The sequence below is a fragment of the Anthonomus grandis genome, chromosome 24 (genome assembly GCF_022605725.1).
Source record: "Anthonomus grandis grandis chromosome 24, icAntGran1.3, whole genome shotgun sequence".
Classification (NCBI taxonomy): domain Eukaryota; kingdom Metazoa; phylum Arthropoda; class Insecta; order Coleoptera; family Curculionidae; genus Anthonomus; species Anthonomus grandis.
In genome coordinates, this window is record NC_065569.1 from 2115175 (window position 1) to 2137376 (window position 22202).

At 34.4% G+C, this 22202-nt stretch overlaps 1 long non-coding RNA gene across 1 annotated transcript; it reads left to right on the forward strand.

The window, feature by feature from the left end:
• Positions 1-16541: 16541 nt before the first annotated feature.
• On the forward strand, positions 16542-21895 carry LOC126749327 (uncharacterized). The gene is made up of 3 exons (XR_007665015.1): positions 16542-16839; positions 20810-20989; positions 21429-21895. It is a non-coding gene; the product is annotated as an uncharacterized LOC126749327 (long non-coding RNA).
• The last annotated feature ends 307 nt before the right edge of the window (positions 21896-22202 follow it).

Consider the following 22202-nt stretch of genomic DNA (forward strand, 5'->3'; position numbering starts at 1 on the left):
ATACTAGGATTTTGCGGGCGTCTTAAGGTAGTGTTTGGTCTGGATGATGGATGTGGTTGTATGGGTCTATTTTGTTTTTGGTTTTCAAAATAGGACAATTGCAATTCTCGCCTAATTCTAGCTTGAGCTTCAAGTAAATTGTTGGGATTACTTGCACGTACTATGTGACCAATACGTGGGTCTAAACCAGTTAATAGTGTGTTTAGAGCCATCGAGTCTATTAAATTCGTTTGTGCTATTTTTTGAGGTGCGGTTAAATTTTGTTTTTGCACGGCAGAGTGCATTTTAGAGTTAAGAGTTTGAAGCCTATTAAAGAATATTAACGGGGATTCATTTGGTAATTGTTTTAATCTTTGCAAATCTTGGATTAAAGAAGAGAGGTCTCGACTATCACCAAAATGTAAACTTAATAATTGCTTAACTTCTAAATATGATAATAAATTTCTAGAATTAATAAGTTGTGCGGCTTTTCCTTTTAATTTATTTTTTATGTGAATAACTAAAAGATCGCGTTGTTCACCGACTGCCATGTTGTAAGCACAATCGCACGCATGTAAAAATGAGCCTAAAAATATTGCATCACCATCAAATTCAGGAATTAGAGAAAAAATTTCAGATAGTTTATAAGTTTCAAGGTGAATATCGTGAGCTGACGTATTCGCTTGTCGATTATTTTGTTCAGTTTGTTCAATTTCATTTGTGGTAGACATTGTAATATTTTAAATACTTTTTTCGAAATACGAAATTAGAAAATCGAACAGTATAAAAATAATAAAATAAAATGTGTATAAAATATTAAAATACACAAAAACAAAAATATAAACGAATGATTCAATGCTTTTACTTACAAAAGAATCTTCTTAACCATTGTCTTGTTCTCTGCTTGTTGGATACCAGGGGCTTCACCAGGTGTTCCTTCCGTACCCTTGTTGCTGAGTGAGGACGCTGGATTACCTTAGGGTGCTAGTGGTTCTTACTGTAGCTAATATTACTCACGAATTTGGATCAACCTGTTTTCGCGGCGTATTAACTATCCGTTCCGACTGCGCCAATGTTAGATTGTGGATTTCAAAAATAACTTTTTAAAAAAACTTTTATTTCAAATTACAAAAATAAAAACCGACATAGGTTTATCTTACACTAAATACTTAATAATAATGATGATTATTGAGCTAACAAGCAATGGTTTTTTATACAAACAGAAAATGCTGACTATCATGAGAACAATAAGATAAGGTTCTTTCCACAGTCTTTTTAAACAAACAACAGCTAAGCATAAAAGGTGCTACGTTTGCTTATTCCCGGAAACGCCTACGGATCTGGTTGAGACGGTAAACATGTGGGTTGGCCTTGGTATCGGGTTTCATGGTATATTCTTATCTAACATATATGTTACCGCTAATATGCATAATAGCTAGACATATTGGGAATTATGCGTAAATACTAAAACCGTTGGTAGTTATGCAAAATAACGGCGCGTATCAGAAATTATCGATAATTACTAAAATCACTTAGATTCAATTAGAAATTAAATATTTTATAATTATTAAAAGATTTCTTAAAAAGTTTTTTTTATTGTACGTTTATGGCCACGGTTGCTCCTGATTTGATGTTATGACATAGTATATGAGTAAACTATATATTATATTAGTGAACTTGAGAAAAGATCGGATTAAATCGCATTTTTCCCATGGTGCGGGACAAACAGCACAAGTTTTTACTATCGCAATGGTCCACAAAAATACTCAAATACGTCTTTTTTCAGCCAAACACTAAAGAAAAAATAAAACTTCTCAAATGCCGTGTTACCATTTCAAATTTTTTTTGAAGCGGTTTTAGGAATAAAATGTTAATAATTTTTTTTGCTTTGAAGACCTTATTTTTGAGCTTAGAATAACATATATCTATTTCTACTTTTTATTTTTAATCCAAAATCTAACATCAATAAGCTAAATTAATATTATTAATTTTTTAATTTATCTCTTTCTTTGAAGAGTTTTTTGTTTTGTTTATTACAGGTCGCAGGGCCAGACTCAAAGACAGCAGAGATTGATTTGAAACAGGATTGCTTTACGCATCGACAATTCTATGTAGCCTGTTCTAGAACAAGTTCACCAAAAAAATCATCAATTCTGGCACAAGAAGGCAAAACAAAAAAAGTTGTTTACAAAGAAGTTCTTCAGTAGAACTTTTCTTTTATTTTCAAATTTCACGCGAGCAACGCCGCGGGCATTTAGCTAGTTCATAAAACGTTTGTTGACATTTAGTAGAATTATTTATTTTTATTATTTTTTGGTTTTGCTTTAGGTCTCTTTGGGATGCAATTCTAACTTCAAGTATGTCGAAAGGTTCTGTCATGTCGCACAGATCTGGGTATCTGTGTCTATAGGTATCTTGTATGGACTTCTCTATTTTCGGGTCTTCTGGCACCGTGATTACCACTTTGAGTTTACTGTTCTCTGTTGCAAGAGGGCTACCTACTTTTATAGCTGTGTATACTGTGTCGGCCCATTTTCAGGCCTGCTATTTTCTCAAAATTATCGCCTTTACGTAGTAATAATAACTCGTAGTAATAATGTCTTTTTTCGGGACAGTATTATTTTCCCCTAATTTCATAATTACTTTAAGTGTAGTGGCAACAGCGCTCATGTCTCAATCTATTTATAATTACGCGCTGTTATTTCCCCGCTCCCCAGACAATAAGTTAGTCGTCTATTGTCATGAGTCATCCATTCGGTAGCGATTAAGTAACGTCCCGCGGCCGCCGTGTTTTCGCCCTCTGTAATCATGCGGTTACTCATGTACATTTTAAGTTTAATGTTTGCTAAATACTCCCTATAACTGTGTGTGTGAAGAAGTGTTTATTTGTTTTCTTTATCATTTGTAACTCAAGTATGAATAAATTACGTTCTGAGTTCGAGGAATTCGTAGTTTATCATTTGCCATCCGAGTATTTTAAGTGGATAAAGCAGCTAAGACGGATAGTTTTAGCTGGCCTCCACAGTCTTCTTCTCCCGTTTGTGTTTTCGCATCTGTAGATTTCTTAGCTACTAAATTATTTAATCTTTTTTCATATTTTGCGATCTTAGCGTTTTGTTCCTTTTTTGTCTGATGTCTTTCGTATTTGTCACTTTTATATTCTGCAACCGTTTATGGAACTGTTGAGCCTATTTGCTTTGCTAAAGTTTTAATATTTTTGTGTACATTTTGCGTTTGGTCACAAAACTTCATTAGTTCGTCATCCCTAGTTTTCAGTACTTCAAGGTTTCTCGATATAATCCAAAATATATTCTGTGCTTCTGGAGTAGCTTTTCGTTTCCTTTTTTTATTTTTGTTGCATACTGCGTCTTCCTCTTCACTTGTCTGGTGTTCCTTTACCTCCTACGGTATGATCCCCTTTGCAAATAGGGGTGTCCTGAATATATTGTTTCTCGCTGGGAAGAATCCATCTCTAATAATCCCTTTCTCTTTCTTTTCTAAGTCGCATAGGACTGCTCACAAGCCTGGTTCCCTGCCAATGGAAATGGGCAGTTTTTTGGCTGAAGGTCGGGCGGGGCCTGCTAGCTCACCCGCGTCACCGACCGGAACTGGGAATCCATGCCCCTGCTCCGTAAACTTTTCTCCTGTAGTTTTACCCTCCTATTATTTATTTATAGTTCTTGTCCAAAGCCGAGTCATTATCATGTCATCAATTTATTTTATTTTCATTTTTTTATGTTTTAATTTTTTTTAATTTTTTTTGTTTGAGGTGTAGAAGGATCCCTAGCCCTCGAAAACCTAATAGCGCCGGGATTGGAAATATCAAGGGTTGACCAAGAGCGGTCGAAATAGAAAGACGAAAAAAGTCTCGCCATAAGTTTAGAGGAAAGAACGCGGGTGAAGGAAAGAAAGTGAGTATGAAGGTAAGTACCTGAGCCGCCCTTTGCATACAGTGATCCAATCTCGCCGTAGAAGCATTCGAGATTGGATAACTGGGAAACAGCTCGTTTATTACTTCCGACACTCTATCATCTGTCAATTTTATTGGTTCTGTATCGCCTTTTATGTTTTTCCTGACAATGTGATAGGCTTGTCCCCACAGGTCGTTCTCCAGTTCATTGCAGAGTTCTTTACACATTTTTGTTTTTTCCTTTCTAATTTCGTCCTTGAGCGCTTTTCTTGCGTTTATGTGTTCTTCATGGGCAGCACTTTGCTGTTCGACTATTGCCAAGTCAAATTTTGTTTGTTTGAGACCTTTGTTTTGCCCTGCGAATTCTTTGGCAGCTTTTTCTTAGTGTCTCTATTTTTTCACTCCACCAGTATGGGATTCTTTGTCTGTTTGGTCCATAATGTTTGTCTGTAGAATCGTTGAGAATATTTCTGACCATATTTGTCAGATTGTAGTGATTTTCTGGTTTTTCTTCCTCGGTTAATTCATTCATCTTCTCACGTAGCCTTTCTCTGTTGATTATGGTTTTATTTTTGAATGTCATGCTTGATATGTTTTTCACGAGGATTTCAAAAGCTATATGTAGATGTAGTGATCCAAAACCCTCCACTCTCTAATTTTTTTAGCTATTTCTTGCGTAGATAGGAATAGCTAAAAAAATTTGCTATTCCTGAATGAGGGGGGTTCCGTCATTATGAACTGCTAGTCCAAGTCTTGCCACGGCCTCCAAGATATATTGTCCTTTTTTATCTGTTTCCGGCGAACCCCATTCTTCTGCTTTCGTATTGAAATCACCAGCTATTACTGCCTCTCTTCCTGTAGTCTCTACCATATCTAGCAGTGTATCAATGTAAGTTTTATACTGTTGCAGCAAAATATTTGGAGATGCCTAAAATCCATAGATATTCTAGCTGAAGTCCCAGCACTCCATTTTCTTTTATAACCCTCTTAACATTATTGTTTTTGTTTAAGAGTTTAAGGGCCACCCAGCTTGCCCTGTCTGTAATCCAGGGTCGTTTTTTTGTTAATTTTATATTTTGCTCACTCACTACTAAAATATCTGTAGATTCTTCTGCTGCAACTTTCGCTGCCATATCGTGGGCACCAGCGGAGCGGTCGGCGTTTAGTAAATAAGTAAAATATGTAAATCGATTAAGAACTAGTACTAGAAGGAATATATCACAGTCTTTTTACAGTCGAAGTTCATATCACAGTTTTATCATAGATATTAGGTTTCCCTTTATCACAGCATTGGCGGCTTGCTAATAAGGGCGCAAGGGCGCGCGCCCCCCCAGTAATTTCATTAAAAATTACTTATTTTAAATTTAAAACTCGTGTGCAGTAATTATTAATTATATTTTTATCAACCCGCGTTTAAACGTTTAACACAAGCGCCTGTACTATAGGAGATAATGCGCTATTTAAATCAACAACCAAAGTGCAACAACCAGTGCTCCTGGCATCTTACGTATACCGCTCTCTGTCTCGCACAAGGTACAGCTCATCTATCTTCCTCTATTTGAAGAGGAAGATAGAAAGTGGGGCGCGCTTACATCCGCGTCCATAATTTGACCAAAAAGTTACTCTCGACGACCCATCTTCTCGGCTTTAATCACGCTCGTTACCGATAGCGAGGCGCGCAAAAATTTAGCGCCCCAGTTTTATGGTGCATTCGGCTTTTGTTTTAATGTTTTGTAAATCGGACCGCAGGCGGCAGGAAGACTTTTTTGTTGTTTATTCGGCAAAATTTTGTTTTTAATCGGTGGTTTGTGTGTGTCTGAGTATTTCGAGACTGAATAATACAATAATTATTATTGAAATTTAATAATGAATCCTGTAAGCTTTTTAATTAACTGTAATTTTTCAAATCTTTCACTGGAAGAAAAAGTAAACATTAAGACTTTAGGCAGACCTTTGCCGGATTTATATATTACTCTCTAAGATCTGTCGATATTTGAATCAAGCATTGCCAAAATAAGAAACGATACCGATAATATTAAGGCTAATGTAGAATTAAACTTTGAAAGTGTCAAAAGAAGAAGAACTGACGATAACTTGAAAAGTATTATTGCAAAAGAGGTATGTGATACAGTTGTTACCCAAGCGAAGGACAGATTTTCCTATCGAGGTTATCTTCAAGCAGCTAACTTGTTTGATAAAGAAGCGTATCCAAAATATAACAAGACCTTTCCAGTGGATATTTTAGATAATGTAGTTACTTTTTATCTAATGTTATGTAAAATTAGATTAAGAACTGAACTAGAAGTCATTTACTCAAGATCAGATTCTCACAAAATATTGGAGCTATGAACTTGCTTTCATTTATTTTAGAAAATAATCTTGGCGAAACATTTGCTAAAACAATAAAATTATTAAATATCATTGTGACGACCCCAATGACAACTGCAGAGGCCGAGCGCAATTTTTCCACCCGTAAGCGAATAAAAACCTTCCTGCGAAGTACTATGCTTAATGAAAAACTTAATGCTCTAGCCATGATGTCCATCAATAGAAATTTAGTGATGGAAATAAACAATTTTGATGAAAAAGTAATGGAAAGATTTATAAATATGAAAGACTGTCGAGCAGATTTTACTTTTAAGAAGTAGCTTAAGTACCTATTGAACATTTATTAATAAGTATAATTTTTCTCCACGTTTTAAAGTTACTTATTATTGTTTTTAAAACCGCAGAGAGGTGGCAAAAATATTTTCGTGCGAGGTTCCGTGATGTGTAAATGCGATTGTTTTGTAACAATGTTCTTTATTTTTGATTGCCAAATTAAGACATTAATGTGCAAACTGTTTGTGATTGTACCATGTTGACTGCAAACCGTCATGTCTCAGATATTATAACATATACTATATATATATATACTATATATTATATCCAGACCTGTGATGTATAGTATTACGTTTTGCTGGTTCTTATATCCAGCTATCCTAACTTTTATATTTTCCATAGTTTCTTCTATTTTTTGCTTAAGGAATTTCACTGCTTAATCGTTTTTATCCGTAACCAAGAGAACACTGCCACTTTTTGCCTCTAGCATTTTCTGAATTATCTTTTTACTGTGCCTCTTAATTTGGCTTTCAGTTCTTTTGCAATCTCTTCAAAGGGGTTGTAGCCCTTCTCGAGGATTATGACAGTTGTGCCTCTCTGTCATCTCCTTCTGTCGTTTTCTTTTATTTTTTCTTCTTTCTGCAGGTCTTTCTCATTGTTTGTATAGATGGTTACGTATGTATTTTGGCCATAAAAAATGGCCTCAACCATTTTTTTAAGCCTGTGAATTTCCATTCCTTCTATTTTATGGATTGTCACTTTATCATCATCTATAGTTTCCGGTCGCAGTTCTATTAAACGATCCCAAAGTTCCTTCTCACTACTTCCCTGGTTTATTCTAATGATCTTTTGATTTGTGAATTCTTGTGATCTTCACTGCTGTGCGGTTGTACACCTCAAAATTGGCTTCCGTGTCGATGATTTCTCGATATCGCTCTTTAAACAGCGCGCCTGGATGCTCGTACACATTTCTAATTCGTTTGGACATACTAAAATGACTTTAACCGTTGCCTCTTTTGTTTTGAGGGGGTTACCTACTTTTATTTCCGTGTTCAGATAAACACTGTCCTTCCAGTCCTTTTGAGGTTCCGTGTTCCATACATCGTAAGATGTTAGTTTTCCTATGTCAAGTAGATCTCTTTCACCTTGCTGAGTCCACACTGAAGTTTGTGTACCTTCATCTACCTTCTCCCTTTTTTATTAGGAAACTATCAAAGTTCTTGTAGAGTTCCCTTTCCACTTTACTGGCCGCTTGATTGATAGACTGTGCTAGCCCTTTTACTTGTTTGTAGACATTTTTATTTGCTCGTCCGAACTCTACTAATTCGTTTATGTTTTGCAATAATTCTGTAATATTTTATTGCATCCTTTGTTGTGCTTCCATCTTGTGGCATTCTCTTTCGGGTTCTGGAGATGTTTCTGTAAGCGATTCATCCGTACGTTTGCTCTTATCCATTATTCTTGTAAAAAAACGACTCGCCGATGCGTTTGAACCTCTCCTTACAACATCAGGTGAATCAAATGTTCTTCTTATTGATCTTCTGCGTTATTCAAGGTCTTCAAGTCTTAGTAGTAGTTCAGGTTAATCTTCGTCAATACTTTGGCTACATAGTTCGGTGTTAGTGCTACTTAGTTTCTTGGATTCTGTGTTCCGTAATGGTAGATTGTCCCCCCCCCAGAATCCGTGGAATAGCCCTCCATACCGGAGGAGTGGGATTCCCCAGTATAGCACACACCATTATGTTACAGCGTTACTCGTACGCCACCATGCGCCCCCGGACTATAAGCAATCGAATGACCTCGGTTCGTCGCGCTGTTTCTCGTGCTCACGCGTACTTCGGAGAAAATCTGGTTCTCCGAAGTTTCTGAGGAATTCGAGATAATTCGATGGTTGCTGGTATAATATAAAGGAGGATTGTTTGGCGCGGAGAATTTATAAATCAAGCAACGTACCACAAAATTTACTCACATTGTGCACAGTATTTTATGTTTGCTTGTCTTGTTGTTGTTTGTAGTGGTTGTAAAATCTTGTATTTCTTGCATCAAGAGATACTATTTGTTATAAAATTGACCAAATCAAATTAGTGTTAAAGAAGAATGGAGTGCTGGCTTAAAGGTGTTGCAAAAAATGTGATTCGCTTGGATGATGCGTCAAATCAAGATGATATGACGGCGTCAAGTTCTAGTTTTATGGTTTCAAGTTCAAGTAGTAAAACATCTAATAACACACTGAAGGTGAAAAAACGAAAGTATGACGAATCATACAATCTCAGATTTGTTGTTTCTAACGGCTCACCTCTTTGTATGTTGTGCAGCAAACTCCTTCTTAATAGTTCGATGGTACCTGCTAAGATGCGCCGACATTTAGGAACTGTACATCCCGACTTCAAAAACAAAAGTAAAGAATTTTTCTATGTAAAAAAGAACAATTATTAAGAAGCCAAAAAACTATGACGTAAGCGACTCCGACTGTGAATGAAAAGGCCACGGAGGCATCGCATTTGGTTAGTTACCGCAGTGCCCAAGCAGGAGAAGTGCACACTATCGCTGAAAAGCTAATAAAACCATATGTGGTAGACATAACAAAATGTATGCTCGACGAAAAATCTGTAAAGCATCTTTCTACAGTGCCGCTTTCGAACGATACAGGTACGCGCCGAATTGGGGATATCTCAGCAAACATAAAACAAGAACTGGTTTCACGGCTTCAAAATAACAAATTCGTCTTGCAAATGGATGAGTCGACTGATGTCGCTGGATTGGCCATCTTGCTAGTAATTGTGCGATATCCATGTAAACATTCACTCGAAGAAGACTTGCTCATGTGCATCGCTGCCTATTAACACAACTGGAGAAGAATTTTTTAACACGATTAACATATTTTTTGAAGAAAACCAACTCGATTGGAATGATTGCATTGATATTTGAACCGATGGAGCCAAGGCAATGACAGGTAGAACAGCAGGAGCAATATCACGAATAAAAATGAAAGCGCCAATTTGTAATTCCAGCCACTGCATCCTGCGTAGACAACCACTCGCTGTTAAGAAAATGCAAACAAATCTAAAATTGGTTCTTGATGAGTCAGTAAAAATAATAAATTTTGTCAAGTCACGTCCACTACAATCCCGATTGTTCCCAATATTATGTGAACATTATGGTAGCGATCATAAAACACTATTGCTCCATACTAAAGTGAGATGGTTGTCTCAGGGTAAAATTTCGAGGAGGCTTTTTGAACTAAGAACAGAATTAGAAACTTTTCTAGACTAGACTAGCATTTTTAGCAGACATATTTGGAAAACTTAACCAATTAAACCTGCCACTACAAGAAAAACAGACAACAGTTTTATGTTATGCGAACAACAAAATAACTGCCTTTAAAAGAAAATTAGATTTTTGGATTACTTATTTTGGTAAGAGAGAAATCGGAAGCTTTTTATTGCTAGTTAGTTGCTTAGCAACCATAGTCTTACAGAAATATTTTAAAATAAAATATTTGTTGGATTGGTGCAATATCTCAATTATCTGCAAGGGACTTTTGAATCTTACTTTCCTGAAGAACAGAATACAAAACTGAAAATAAACCCATGGATTTAAAACCCTTTTTTATCAAAATGCAGAAGCCTGAAAATATGTCAAATCAGATCTATGAATCATTTCTAGAAATGACATCGGATACAAGCATGGAATCATTGTTCAAAACAGTTTTACTAAATGATTTTTGGTGCAGGGTTCGTGATGAATATCCACAATTTGCCACAAAAGCTTTGAATGTTCTTCTGCCGTTCGCAACAACGTATTTGTGTGAAACGGGATTTTCAGCATATACAGTTACAAAAACAAAATACCGCAATGGACTGGATGTCGAACCAGACATTCGAATTCAGCATTCTTCTATCAAGCCTGACATTACCCAGTTGATGAGGAATAAAAAACAATTACATGCCTCGCATTGAATGAACTTAGTGTTATCATTTGCTTACTAACTCACTACTTACTGAATCTATCTTTTTTTGTATGATTATTAATAAACAATTCACATATAACTGCTTTTGCTTTTAGTTTAGAGCCTAGGGTTCCGTTAAAAATTTATTTTTTTAAATGGGTTTCGTCACGAAAAAAGTTTGAGCAACATTATTCTGTTGAATAGCAATACCACGAAGAACGTTCTAGCTGGAAAGGAAAAGCAGTGAGAGCAAGTATGAGACAAGGATGGAAATAGAGTCGAGAGTCAGTATTTTCTACGTATTTCGAGAGCAGGAATATTTCAATATATAAGCGGGATCGTGAGGCAGAGCAAGGCAATTCAATTCGACGGGACTAGACAACGAATACAATGCAATTCAGTTCGGAGCTTAATACAAGCCAATATTTCACGCGCCATAGTGTTTTAGAGTTTAGTTGCGCCGACACGAATTTACGTTTACTGCGCAACAATTTGATACTGAAAATATTACTTTGTCAAATTGATATCAGGAAATTCTTCAAAAGGGGTAAGTCAAAACAAAACAAAACCTAATATGACTATTTGATTTCTTTATTCAAACCACAAAGTTAACAAATTTTGAATATAGCAATATTACTTTAACTGATAAGTCCGAAGTAAATGATATTTGAATGTAATGTTATTATATTTATTTTGATCTCTTTTTTTCGTATTTTCATGCTATGCCTAAACACCGTAATAGTAATTTTGTGTATCCATTTTTTACGGACAACACGCGAAAAAAGAAAAAAATGTCGGAAAAGTAGCAGTGGAAGTGATGAAAATGACAGCTATGATAAAACTACTCATTTAATGTCAAGATCATTACATGCTAACATTGGACAAGCGTCACATTCTCCAGAAGCTGTTATATATCTGTTGCCGACTATTCTTCTCCATCGACGTCCCAACAAACTTATGACATCAACGTCGATCCTGAAATTATAGTGGACGATGGATATCATGGAAATGATCTGGGTCGTCATGTTGGGTTGGCTACCCAGGTATCGACGGAAAAGAAAAGGGAGTTGGATAAAAAATCCTTAAATCCTGCCCAGAAATTACGATTTTGAAAATGATTTGAAAATAAAGCAATTTGCAAGCCATTTGAAAAAAAAATTAATCATGCTTGGTTGGATCAATCTTCGAATATATTAGCCATGGTGCATCATGGAGGAATTTTGGGATCATTTATGGTCAGGCCACATATAAAGTTCAAAAATATGCATGGAGACTGCCGAAAGTATGCAACGACCAACCTTCATCTAACAGAGACAAATGATGCAAAAAATTTTCTTGAAAATGTTCCTGTAGACATCTAACTGCAAAGTGGACCCCAAAAAGCAATGGATCAAAACAGACTAATATTGTTATCAATTATTTCTTGTATAGAATTTTGCGGTACACATGATATGCCTATTAGGAGAAAACAAACAGATGAGGGTGTTTTAGTAGATTTATTGAAGTTGAGATTCAATTCAGGGGATGATAAATTAAAGAGTCACCTAGGAAAGTGCCGTCGCAATACAGTGTACACATCTCCAAAAATACAAAACGAATTGATAAATTTATGTGACGAAGTTATTAAGGAGAATATAATAAGTGAGGTTCAGAAGACCATGGCTTACTCAGTCTTAGCTGATGAAACAGCAGACCTAGCTGGGAAAGAACAGCTGTCAATAGAGGTGCGATTATACGACGAAAGCAAAAGGAAAATCAGAGAAGAATTTGTAGAGTTCATTGAACTAAAAGCACAAAATGCTTCAGCAATTGCCGAAGCAATTGACAATTTCTTGATTAAAGCAATTGACAATTTCTTGATTAAAGCAATTGACAATTTCTTGATTAGTTCTAACCTCCCAATCAAAGATTGCGAAAGATGTGAATTCGATGGCTGTTTTACAATGGCTGGGAAAGAGGGTGGCGTACAAGCCATTTTGAGAAAAAAATATCCTCGTGCTTTATATTTTTATTTTTCAAGTCACAAACTTAACCTTGTTGTGAATGATGCGAACGAAATGCCAGAAATTAGAAATACTTTCGCCACTGTAAAAGATGTTATAAAGTTTTTCAGAGAATCGTCTCCACGTCGAAATTACGCTCCAAACCTATCACGCATGTGTGAGACGAGATGATCCGAAAAATACAAATCAATCAGAAAGTTTTCTCAAAATTTCCCAGAGCTTAAGAAATCTCTAGAAACGTTATCCGTAGAGGAAATATATGCCACCGGAAAATCTGCATATCAGTTGCATTCAGCCGTTACAAAACAAGTGTTTATTATTGCTCCACAAACAATAGCCAAATATTCAGCAGTTTTAAAACCAGTAGTTAGCGCACTGCAAGCTAAATCGATCGACATGATCTCGGTGGGAGAACACATCTAAAATATCAAAGATATTCTCAGAAATGACCACGAGTTTCCTGATAGAGTGATGAGTAATTAAATGGTTTAAAAAGCGCGAGCTGTTGCAATGGATTTGAACATAGAAATGTCGGTTCCACGTCTTGCTCACAAGCAAACACATAGAAGTAATCCGCCATCAGACAATGATAACGAATATTGGCGGCGTGAGTGCTTAATCAATAATATTGTTGATTAATTGGGTTACAAACCTTAATGAAGAAAAACAATGCTAAGAATCTCATTTATTTTATTTAAATTATTACAGCTAAGCCAACCACCAACACTCACATTTACAGATTTTTGCGTCTTGATATTTTAACTGCAGAATCACGATAATATTCTCAATGTATTAACAGAAACAACTCTGACTACTATCAACAACTGAATAGTTTTCCTTCCTCAATGAAGATCAATGATAGTTTTAAGCATGTTTCAAGGCAGAACATGATCTTTCAGTAGTACACTTTAAAATAGAAAGTTGAAACAAACAAGTTAATGCAATGCAAAAAATACTTTTTTTACACTTAATTTGCCTTGAATTTTTCCGCCCTAGGCCATAGACTATATCTTCTTTACGGTAAGTCCGCCACTGTGTACAATATTTTTTAAACTTACCACTTTCAATAAAAGTTGCTATAATGTGAGATGGACAAGTTCCATGCATTTTTATGCTCCCTCCAGTTTTTGTAATATCTTTTTAAATACTTTCCAGTAAAACCTACAATAAACAAATCTTCTTAATACAAAAACAAATAGGTTTTTAAAACGATCATTGTAGTAATTTTGTCCATGATGTCAATTTTGTTAATAATTAATAATATTAATAATTATACCACTTATATAATAATAATTAATATAAGTGGGCCGATTTAGTTCGCCTTATATATTTTTAAATTTTACCTTTCGAGTTACTTCTGTTGCAATTATAATATCAAATCTTAGAATTTGTCAGAGTTGTTTTACAAAATACATATGCACAGGGGCAAGGAAGGTGTTTTGTTTCCAAGCATATTCATCGATTCTCTGTTGTCAAGCTTACACGCATTTTCAAAAGAGGAAATTTTCTGCTATAATTAACACAAGATGTGAAAACCACAACACTGTCAAAGTCCTAATTAAATATTTGCACCAAATATGCTATTTACTAATAAGTACGAATCGTACTTAACGATTACGTAAGCAGCTCCAGACGAGAAGGAAGTCTCACACATAATTTCCTCCACATATAATAATAATTATTTATTGATGTTAGATTTTGGGTTAAAAATAAAAAGTAGAAATAGATATATGTTATTCTAAGCTCAAAAATAAGGTCTTGAAAGCAAAAAAAGTTATTAACATTCTTATTCCTAAAACCGTTTCAAAAAATTTGAAATGGTAACACGGCATTTGTGAAGTTTTATTTTTTCTATCTGTTCTATAGTGTTTGGCTGAAAAAAGACGTATTTGAGTATTTTTGTGGACCATTGCGATAGTAAAAACTTGTGCTGTTTTCCCGCACCATGAAAAAAAGGCGATTTAAGCCGATCTGTTCACAAGTTCACTCATATAATGTATAGTTCACTTATATACTATGTCATAACATCAAATCAGGAGCAACCGTGGCCATAAACGTACAACAATAAAAACTTTTTAAGAAATCTATAATAATTATAAAATATTTAATTTCTAATTGAATCTAAGTGATTTTAGTAGGTATCGATAAAACGGTTTTAGTATTTACGAATAATTCCCAATATGTGTAGCTGTTATGCATATTAGCGATGGATATTAGCGGTAACATATATATAGAGCGTGTTTTCGTTCGTTACTTATAGGAAACCGCATAGAGGCGAAATTTTGCAACGTCGCGCGTGTACGAGTGCCTGCGACAGAGCACCGCCCCGGCAGGCCCGAGGACGGGATTAGCATAGAGAAATGAATATTAAATCATACTTTTAATTACTCTATGGGGATTAGTAAATATTTGACTTTCGTGGAGCTGCGTCGTTTGGCGACAAAATGTCCCAAAATATTACGCGAAAATCCAGGCATTTTTAAAATATTTATTCTAATGCGGGTTTTACAGACATGACAATGTGTAAAACCCGCATAGAATTGTAATCTTAAAATGTTTAATATGCTGTGTTTTGCATAATGAAAATTAAAGCGTTATTCTAATAAAAAATAAAATATCAACTCTGATAAAAATATAATAAAAAATCATAAATAAAACTCTAATAAACAAACTTAACAACATATCATTTTTTAAATAAAAGGCTTAAATAAACCGTCTTCTTTCGCTAAACAAAAACTTAACCTATCATAAAAGCTATTTCGCACCTCCAAAAGAGTTTCAGGTAATGGAATTGGCACGTTCCATTACCTGATGGAATTGGCACCTTCGACAATTTTATTTCGCAACTCCTCTAAATTTGTTGGCCTACTAAATTCATGCTTGTAAATGGTCTGCTTAAGGTAACCCCACAGATAAAAGTCATTTGGAGACAAATCTGGAGGCCATTTAATATCGCCAGTCCCACTAATAAGACGGTTAGGAAAAGTATTTGCTAAAAATTCTTTTACCCTAGCCGCGTTATGAGCAGGACAGCCATCTTGCTGAAAATAAACCGATCCCAGGTCTACATCAGGTAGGTTTTGAATGGCAGGAAGAACTTGTTTTTGCAGCAACTCAAGGCACTTTTGGGCGTTTAAAGTGCCATCAATAAAAAATGGCCCTATAACATTGTCGCCCAAAATACCTGCCCAAACATTCAATTTCTGAGGATACTAGGTACAAAACTGAAAACTTCTGTGCTCATTTTCCTGAGACCAATAACGAACAATGGAAGGATTATTAAAAAATATTTGTTTTCATTTGCCTTTTCCATCATGGTTTCCCAAAATTCCATTCTTCACCACTGGTCTTCAAAAAATATTTCCTGAGTTTTTGAATGCTTGAAACATTTGTACCCGTATTTTTTCCCGATACGAGCAACAGTTTTATTGCTCATTCCCAGTTCCTCTCCAACACTTCTAGTGGACCGTCTCGAATCAAGTTCTAAGGTACTGCAAACCATTTCTTCCCGCCGTTCTATATCCTGGACCACTTCAACAGGTGGTTCTTGACGTTTTGTGTGGCATTTTTTACAATCTTGAAGACAAAAAGATGTTTAAAAACATTTGTAACCACATTTAAAACCGTTTTTGCACAAGGAATCGGTCTATTCTCAAATGTCACTGAAAACAAATCTCTACATTTTACTGCCGAATTGTCTCCATAAAACCATTTAATTAGTTGAACTCTTTCGGGAGGGGTATAAACAGCCATAGTGAAAAAAAAACACGAAAATAAGGCTCAAAAATTATTAATGCAACGTGCAGTAACACTACAAAGTGAGGTCTGCTGACTCCGGGTTCAAAAAATAAAAACGAAAAATTCCGCCGCCTGCAAGCCGCAACCAAGCGGTGTTGCCATTATTTTGGGTAATACGTAGCTCACGATAACACGATTTGTATACAAAAGTATACGATACTTCGAGGGAATGAAGAATGAATCCCAAATGAATATCGACCGGTAGCGTCGATATCTTTAACATCTGGATGAAGCATTAGTTTGTTTTCTTTTCGTTTGACACTTGGTATTGACAGACAACATTGGCAGCTGTCAGTAACAACAGTGTTAAATGTGAGAAGGCGGCAAGGCTCTTGAAGCCTTGAATACTAACCATTAGTCATTACTTCTATTCTTTTTCTTTTACGTTGTAGGCGATGGTCAGAAAATAAGTGTGAAATTCCAAAAAAGACCCTTTTACAATTCCAGCATATCGTGTACACACCCATGGAAGACGGCAAGATAGAAAGTGGCGTGCATAGGGCTGGTAGATAAGATTTCAACTCTCTTCCTGAATAAGGAGGCAGCAATGGCGAAAGGGATCCATGTAAGAAGGACCCATGTATTTGATTTAAAATAGCGTAAGTTAAAATGTTTCTGATTTAATGTTTGACACTTGCTGAATAAATCGGGTAAGGGAGCAATCACTTACCCCTATAAGAAATGTATATCCCTGTTTCTCTTAATTAGAAATTTAATTATATAGTTTATAACACGGGTCCGTTAAAGTTAAAGGGACGTCTAAAAAACGATTTTTTTTTGAAAATTTTTACATAGAATGTTGAGTTTGAACATTTTATTGATAAAAAAGTGAGGATGAAATAAAAAAATGCAAAATTTTAAAAATTATAAAGGATTTTCTACTTACGTATGATTCACAATTACACCCGGCTTAACTACACTCTATTTGCGACTAGGCATCACGTTGACCATTATATATGCTATTAATTTAAATTTAAAGCCTTAAGTAACAAAATTCTGCAACTTAGAAGGATTTACATCACTTCTTTAGGTGATAAACACAAATTTCCACACGCAAATCAGGAATATTAAATATGCAAATACGGATTTATTCATAAATAAAAAAACTGTCAAAATGTCACATATTTATTGGGAGTGGCTACTGTACTAGTACAATTATCGTAATTTTCTGTCCTGTCTCATTATAGGTAGGTATTTGACATTTGTTTATTTATATAATCATAAAATATGCACACGGGGCGGTAGCCCCGTGTGCGCATACAAGGCGGGCGCACATGGGGCGGTAGCCCCGTGTGCGCACATGGGACTGTGTGGTTGGCGCACATGTGGAGTTGGCATTGCAAAAAGGGATTGGAACCTTGGGTTGGCGCTAAATAGTGGGTTGGGTAGTCATTTGAGCCCTACTTAGGGAATGGGATAATAGTTAGAAAATGGGAATTATAGGCACAAACACGCGGGCGGGAGCCCCGCGTGTTTGTGCCTATAATTCCTATGCCTTATGCCTATAATGAATTTAAAGATATTTATTGTTTTGACTATAAGTTAATGTACATTAAACCTCATCGTTATTATTTACTTATTAATAATTAAATATCTTAAATTATGTTTTTTTTTTCAAAATGTTTATTTATTATATATAAAATTACATAAAATATCAAATAATTTAAATAAATAATACCTATTTCTTAACACCTGATAAATGTATTTTGTTCATGTAATGTAAAATCTAACTAGGTATAATATGCCTTTGTTATCTAAAATTGAGTCCACAGCCAACCCATCCAACTAAAAAGTGTTCCAGGCAAAACCAAAAAATGCTACTGGGGACGTAGTGAAGCCACTCCCATTTTCGTCAATAAGGTTATTGTTTTATATTTCGTGTGTGTAAATTACAAAATATGTAATTATAGTGGTACAAAGTGATAGAGAATTCTATAAATTTACAATTTTAGCACCCAAAAAGTTCCAAAATTGCCCCAATATATATATTTTTCAATTATAGCAAAATCAAGAGCTAAAAAACCTTGTGCAAGCCGGCAATAGTTACGTATTTAACGTATGTAGAAAAACCTTCATAATTTCCAAAATTTTGTATTTTTTCCAATCATCCTCACTTTTTTATCAATATTTTGACCACACTCAACATTCTATGTAAAAATTTTCAAAAAAAAATCGGTTTTTAGACGTCCCTTTAACTTTACCGGACCCTATAACACTTTTGAGAGTATATGTATTTGCTTTTTTCTTGCCTTATTCTAAGTCATAATATTTATTATATCAAATAAACAACTTCTATCATTATAAAACTTATGGAACAGTATAATAATGAAATTAGTAAAAGTAGGCCTGTAATAGTATTAGCAAACAGATACCAAGTATTAACCCTATAACAAAAACTAATTTTTAATTCACTAGAAGATACTGTATATCTGTCTTTGCCAACTTATTTATTTCAGAGCTCTGCAATTTTAATAATTACCAAAAAGCTGTTTTTGAAGGTGGCAGACAATGCTACAGTGAAAACATCTTGTCGAATTTGCATTGTCTTATTTATTTAATGTAACACGACGTTTTGGTTGGTAAGTATCTCCAACCATTATCAAGTGTAAACTGACCAGTTAGTGTTGTGTTTAGTTGTGGTTAGCGATAGAAAGTATTCTAATATGGATAAATTATCTGCCGAACTACAACTCTATGAGTATTTATGTAAAAATGCTCATACTGTCTGCATAATGCTACAATGTGTCGCCCTTTTTGCATAGAACTCCAAGATATTCAAGTTACTAGAATTATAGATGGAAAATGGTTGATATCCATTCCAGGCCAATTGAATGCTCCAGTGTCATGCCCAATTTTCAAAGACAATGTCTTTACTTCATAGTTCTTATTTGGTAGGAACTACCAATGAATGCATTATCCAAATCAAGCCATTCATCTCAAGGACTTATAAACCAAGTCAACTTAACTATGAATGACATATCACTCAACATTAAATTTAAGTTTTCACTTTCATGATAAAAGAAACATATTGAATCTCCCTACGCTGGACCTAAATACAATGAATCTTGAAGAAAGATAGAAGCTCTTCAGCCATTCAAGAACAAAAAAGACATTTCAAAGAAATTAAGACTCAATAATAATTATTTTAATATGTATTTTCTTTATAGGAAACTCAATTTATACAGGGTGTTCCACTTTCAACGTCACAGGCTGAAACTTTTTTATTTTAAAGTATAATTTTTTAAAAGAAAATGTATACCCAAAATTACTTATAAACACTACCCCCGACAAGTGATCCCCTAAAAATCACCTCTAAACTTTTTTTTCAAATGACATCACCATTATTTCTTTTAATGTTTGGAATGCTTGCAACATTATTAATTAAATTTCATTAAAAAAGCATGTATTAACATCAACCTAAGAAATTTAAATTTTTTTAAAATTAGGCTTTTCTCATTGTTTTCAAGTTTATTATCTATAATAAAATGAGGTAGTATATTGAAAAGAAGAAACGAGCTCAGAGATCAATTGATTAATTCTCAGCTCCTGTGTATATAAAAAATATCTATTATACTTCAAGTAAATATGTATTATACTTCAAAAAATTTTAATAAGCGAATCTTAAATTATTTAATTAAATGTAATTGCTAAATTTGCAAATTTTCGGTTCAGGTAAAACCAGTAAAATGAATATTGTCACTGACGTGAGGAAAAGTGACAATAAATTAGTGACAGTTGATATTTGAAAACAAGTATGAATTATTCAATCGATGAAAAAATAGCCATAATTAAGTTAATAAATAATTACTTAATAAATAATAGTCATAATTAAGTCTTACTTGAATGTATGGTTGTGAGATTGATAAAACAAAAAAAATAACATTTCTTGTATTCGGCTGTATGTCAGATTTGACAAAGCCTTATAACAAATTGTTTGCTGGTGGCTGGTGTCTGGTTTTACCTGAACCGAAAATTTGGTAATTTGGCATTGGCAATTACATTTCATTCAATACTTCAAGATTCGCTTATTAAAATTATTTGAAACTTTGCACGAGGGTTTGCCAGATTGGTCTCTTCAAAAAGTTATCTTACATTTTTTATGTAAAATGTACAGAGAAGCCAATAAATGACTTCTCTAAAATTTACATGGGATTTTCTATCTTCCGCCCGGCGACGCACTACCCGGTATAAGATCACTGTTCTCATCTGGTAGGCCTCTATTCGACTCTGAAAAATTTAGTTTTTCTCCTTATTTCTAAAGTTTAAATATTAAAGTCCTTTAGCATGGTTTTATACAAAACTATGTACAAGTAAACATTACCTATGTTAACATAAAGATAACATGTGAAGTTCCTTGAATTCCTTATACCAATACCAAGTGCACCATACACTTTAGTAGTAATATCTCAAAATGACTACTGAATTTTATATTACTTTGAAAAAAAACTTTCAGATCCTTTACCTCTGTTTTGTTAATTGATAATTTATTATTTATGAAATAAGTAAATTTGATATCGATTTTGCTAAAAGCAATTTTCTACAAGGTTTTTATCTTCTTGGAACTTCTAGATCTTAAGGTCATCAACAAAAAGTAGACTTTCCCAGTGTTTTACCACCCTTGGATGGCTATCAATAGGAATTCAAAAGAGCAACGGCCTCAAATTACTACCCTGAGGCACAGCTGAAACTGCAGAATAACCCTCAGACATTTGATTTTGCAACTTTAAAAACCAGTTGTAGTGAGGTCAGGTATGTTTTCAAATTGTAGCCTTTTTACCGTTAAGGTGTAAATTATAACATTCAATGCACAAAAATAGTTAACCGATTTATTATACACGTACACACTAAACACGATAATTTAAGACTACTTGAAATATTTATTTACCACTATTTATGTCAATTTTAAAAGTCGCGCCAATATTCTGAAGAATTAACTTGACTCATAGAACCTTTTAAGCGGTTTTTATTATAGAAAAGGAATAAAAATTAAAGTTTATAAAAGAAAACTCAATTTTCTTAAAATAACGTACAGTGATGTTATGGTACGTTAGGGTCTTAAGTATGTCTGAACAATACAAAATTTGTATTTGCAATTCACTACAGAATACAAGTTATCACATATTCGAAATTTTAAACATGTGCGTGAAATAATAGAAGAGCGCATATTGATTGTGAAATATTTATACAGGTACTTTACGTGAAAATCGTGTAGAAAATAGCCCACTAAGGTCAAAGCAAGATTGGAAAACTGAAAAAAAAGGCTCCTGTCATAAGTCTGCATGTCAAGATGTTGTAGTTGTTCAATGGAAGGAACAAAGTTGTAGCAGCTGCTTCAAATTTTGACGTATCTGCAAACACAACAGCTCCACGTTACTGCAGAGAAACTAAATCTAAGGTAAATTTTCCACAGCCAGGCATAATATATAATTATAATAGAGGGATGGGTGGGGTAGATAAATTAGACAACATGGATGCCAACTATAGGGCCTGAATAACACAAAGAAAATGGTGGTGGCCAATTTTATATTTCGAAGAAACATAGCTTTGCGGCATTTCATATGGCGTAAAGTCTGTAAAAGGGAAACTAAGACCAACCTTACCGCTGGATGTTAGATTTGATAATTTCAATCATTTGGTGGAATATTCTGAGACTGATCGAAGGTGTGCATTTTGCAAAAAAAAAAGGAAATTTTGTTTGCATAAAATGTAATGCGGGCTTACACCCCAAATATGTTTCAAGGCTTATCACACTAAATAGGCATATCAAAGAATACATTTTTTTTTGATTATCAGAATTTTTATTTTGTTATTTTTAGCACAATGTCCCTCATAAGGGACTGTTCTTTTTTTCAAATGAATACATTTCTTGTTTTTTTTCCACATTTGCCTGCTTATTTCAAGTACACTAAACAAATGTTTAATAAAAAACTTATGTGCTTCTTATTCCATGCTACTTCATGCA